A 4978-nucleotide genomic window follows, 5' to 3' on the forward strand; every position below is an offset into this window, starting at 1 on the left:
ACAGGGATTGGACTGGACTGTGGGACATAAAGTGATACTCATGAGGAGTGTGCCTCTTAGCTCAAGTAGATACAAGAGACTAAACAGGCAGCTTCTGTCCAGAGGTGAGATGGGAAGGTAGAGAGGGTTAGGGGCTGGTTGAATGGACATGGGGAATCAGGGGTAGAAAGGAGGAGTCTGCTGTCACAGTATGGGTAGAGCAATTAGAGTCACATAACAATGTATGTATAAATTTTTGTATTGGAAAAAAAAAGTTCTCCCTACCTGCAAGAAGACTACCATCATGAAAATCCATGATCATTACAATGGCCATATAAACGAAGATTTTTTAAAAGTGACACATTCATAGAAAAAGCACATTCAAGGCATAGAAGTAGCACAGGGAGGGAATTAATAAGTCTGTTTGGGAAAACCAGGAATGGCTTCAAAAAATAGCATAGCCTGTGGGGGGTGGGGGTGTAGGAGTGGGAGGAGAAAGAACACGGCTACTGGAGGCCTGGATATGGCTGCAGCAGAGACGTAGCTGGGGAAATAAAAAGGGGTCAGACTATTTAATAACCTAATATTCTATGCTAAGAGATTTTGACTTTTTTCTGTAAGCACTGGTGAAAGATTTTAAGTAGGAGAGTAGAATGGCCAAAGTTGGAATTTTATAAAAATCACTTTGGTAGCCATATGGAAGATGGATTTAAGGAATACTACTACTGGAGACAAGATCATTTAAAAGGTTATTGCAGTAGTCCAGAAAGAGATAATAAGATGTATACTCAGGATGGAGAAGAAAGGATAGATTTGAGGAATACTTAGGAAATAGAATTTACAGAATTATAAAATATTGGTGGACATGAAAGTAGAGTCTAGGTTTGTTCCTGGGCTTCTAGTCTGGTTAAGTGTGTAGCTGGTGATAGCTCTAACAAAGATAAAGGAGACAGGGAATATAGGAGGAAGGGCAGGTGAGATGCTTTTTGTTTTTTATTTATTAATGGTTGAATTTGGCTTTGGATCTTGAATCAGTCAGGATAAGCCAGGTTATGTGGCAGTAACAAACAACTGTCAAATCTCACAGACTTAGAACAACAGGGATTTCTTTTTCACTCATGCTATATGTCCATTTTGGGTTAGTGGGGGATCTGCTTTACATTATCTTCACTTAGGGATGCAAGCTGATGGAGCTTCTTCCCTCTGGAACGTTTCTAGTTCTCATAACAGGTGAAGGAAATAAAATGATTTCTGTGCCAGCTCTAAAAGGCTTCTGTCCAGAAGTGACATACATTACCTTTGATACATTTCACTGGCTGAAACAAGTCACATGCTATATCTAATTTCAAAGGGCCAGGGAAGTACAGTTCTACCTTATGACCAGAAATAAGAGAAACAGAAACGAACAGCATGTAAGAGTATCATAATCGGTCCTTTTGGCCACTGGATATTCATTTCACCTTTCTTCCTGCAAGTGAAATACAGTTGCTCCCTGGAAAGCAACCTAGAAGAGATCTAATGAATTCTGGAAGGCTTAGTAACACATGGAGCCCTGGCAGTGCAGTGGTTAAGAGCTACAGCTGCTGGACTGCTGACCAAAAGATTGGCAGTTCAAATCCACCAGCCACTCCTTGGAAACTCTATGGGGCAGTTCTACTCTGTCTTACAGCGTCACTACGAGTTGGAATGGACTCGGCGGCACCTTTTTTTATTTTTATTTTTTAACATTTAGATAGAAAAGATATCCAGAGGACAACCAGAGATATGAGGCCTAGATTTCAGTAGAAAGTTTAGGGTTAAAGATTTAAAAGTGAGAGTCAACAGCAACGAAGTGTTAATTAAAATGATGGGGATTGATTAGTTTCCCAGGGAACAGGACAGGGCCCTGGAGATCAACGTTTAATTATAAGGCGAAAGGGTATGCAAAAAAAAAAAAAAAAAAAAAAAAACTCACTGAAAAGGAATGGTGAAGGTGGTGGAAGGTGAATCAGTAAAGCAGGTATCATGGAAACATGGGACAAAAGAACCCAAAAAGGAAGGAGAAATGCAAGGCATTAAGTGCCACCAAGAGGTCAAATAAGATAAGGACAAGTGTTAATTGGCTTTGGCAATTAAAGTGATATAGGATGGCAATGAGTTTTAAGTGACTTTAGAACAATATTATCATTTGAGTTATGGGGACAGAGCAGTTGAGGAGTGGATGGGAAGTGAAGAAATAAGAACAGTAAGTGGAGTTCCCCTTTTGAGAAGAGAAAGGAAAGAGAAGGGGAATACTGGGTCAGTAGAGGGATTTTGTTTTTAGGGTGGAAGAGACTGAAGTATGTTTCTAAGATGAGGAGAGGAGACGAATGAGGAAAGGCCCCTAGAGAGAGGGAGCTGGATGATGGCTCACAGCACCCAAGAAGGAAGGAGGAAATGAGGTTAATAGTCGTGCAGAGGATTCTTATGAGGTTGGAGAATCAATACCAGGAGTCTAGGTCTGGGAACACTCAAGGAACAAGTTTACTCTAGGTGACTAAATCTGGTCTGGGGAAGAAGGGGTGTAATGTGATGATGAAACATAAATCTGAGCGAAAATAAACCATTTTAAAACTGTGAAAGAAGAACGCATTACTAGAAAGAATAAAGGGGGAACTAATTAATAAAAATTCATACTTGATCAAATTTAGGTAAACTGATAAATAGAAGTATAGATTGTTAAAGCTGCAAGACCCTAGATTTCCATTTATACATTTATTCCATTTATGTCTCTGATTTATACAAATGTTGAAACTGATTCCCTGTGTGGCCAAGGTTAAAAAGCTATTTTTATTCTTTAAAGATGGGATCACTTAGCTAAATTATGAAGAGGAATGTCAATTTTAAGCTGTGCTACAAGAAGAAAAAGATCAATACAATTTCCAGGAAAAGTATATTTATTTTTTTAGAGCAGATATACCTCTTAAGCAAAATGTATAAGTATGAGGATGTAAAGTCTTATAAAGTGTGTTTAAAGAAATAGAGACTGATAACATAATCTGGGGTATAATGTATTCATGTTACATTTCAGATTCATCTTAGAATTCGTTTGTATACTGAGTTCTACTAGTATATTTAAAATATGTGCCTTGCATAACGTAGCAATATGCTTTTCATAACACATCAACGAGGTAGACCAATCTACATAATCTGTTAGGACTAAAAAAATCTAAGAAACTTAATTCATTCAATAAATATTGAACTGCTGCCGTGCGCTAGGCACTGTTCTAGCAGCTGGGGATATGGTAGAGAACCAAACAGAGAAAAATCCCCTCCTTCATGGAGCTTGCATTCAACAGACATCTAAACCATCAAGTTTTATATTTTACTATGAAAAAAGATTTTAAATTCACCTTATGCATTGTGCATGTGTAGCCAAAATGTTTGTTTTTTTTTGTTTTTTCACTCTTTGCATCTTTGCGTGATTATAAGATGAGGGAAAGGATGTGTACCCTAAAGAAAGGGTGCTAGGTGATGATTCGTGAGAAGGAAGAAGGGAAGAGTTCAAGGCCACATTAAAAGAAAATGGGCATATGCTTCTATATTACCCTGAAAACAATAACCAATGAAAAGAAAAATTAGAGCTTGAACTAGTTGCCCATTTTGAATGTGATCTGGTGTCGCACTGCTCCTTTCTACGGACAAGATGACTTCAGCTAGGGTATGACTGATTCCTGGCTTAGAGACTGAGGTGAGAGGCAGAGGTGTGAAGGAATGAGGGGGATAGGATGACTCACAGCTGCTATTGCCACCATGTGCCTCCTGAATAACGCCAGTTTTGCTTGCAGCAGGAGCAGGGCTAGTTTCAGTTCTTCCACATTCCCTCTTATCCATGATTTTATTAGTATTATTTAAGAAATACTGTAATATCTGCCTTAATTGATTAGACTGCTCTTAAAAATACTGTACAGACAAAATGAGCTTCTTTTCAGGCAAATTAGTTATTTGTGTCTGAATGTCAACAGAGTCAAATTTATTAACGTTTTATTTTGGTGTTTTATTTCAATTATTTGATTATGTTTTCATGTAAAATACATTAAAAAATTGAATACAAAACTCTACACATAATGTATATGAAGGACCTTTTTGGGGTGATGGACTCATTCTAATATTAGATTGCAGTGATAGTTGTACAGTTCTATAAATTTATTAAATGTCATGAACTTATACTGTTAAAGTGGGTGAATTTATGGTATGCAAAGTATTACTAGATAGAAAACCTTAAATATGACATTAAAGGATTGACTTTTAACTGTACTCAGTCTGGGCTTGAAAAACTAAACACTGCAGTCAGAATCAAGCCTATTTTAAATGTTACTGATTTGAGGGTTTTTAAAAACATGCTTCTTTAGTAGAAAAAGTGATTGTGCTAATTAATGTCTATTATAACATTAGAACTTGTTTAAAGCATACATTGTATTTACATTAGTCTCCGGGCCGTTCCAGGTAGTTTTACTGTAATGCAGTCTCCCAGAGGCTCCAAATGGATGCTCTGATTTGTGGTTCTTTACCCTAAAGAGCAAGTTTTTTAGAAAAGAGTGTATTTGGTCTGTAGTAAGGACAAGGCCTTCAAGCTATCAAGTGCATTACTTACTGTCAGGTTTCTGTCAGTAAAGTCTCCACTATTGCTGATTTGCCAGAACCTAGGACCTCACACTGGGGCCACTGTAAAAGGTACATTTGTATGACTCCAACTTGAGTTTGAACTATGTGTGTGCGTTAAAGTAACTAGGGATTTCATTTTGGATTGTTAGAAGGTTAAACACGTGAATGTGTTCTAAGCTCAATGATAAGCTAGAATACTGTTTTTTGGGTTTTTTTTTTTTTTTTGGTTACAAATAGATTGGAACGTCTATGGTCAACATATTTTATGCCAATCAAATCTTATTTGAGATAATTATTAATTTAATGGAAATCTTTTTTTCAGATATTTGAATAAAGGTAGCAGCTCCAAGCTCAGGCATTTGAAACTCTTCCCAGG

Source organism: Trichechus manatus, unplaced genomic scaffold (genome assembly GCF_000243295.1).
Source record: "Trichechus manatus latirostris isolate Lorelei unplaced genomic scaffold, TriManLat1.0 scaffold00154, whole genome shotgun sequence".
Lineage (NCBI taxonomy): Eukaryota > Metazoa > Chordata > Mammalia > Sirenia > Trichechidae > Trichechus > Trichechus manatus.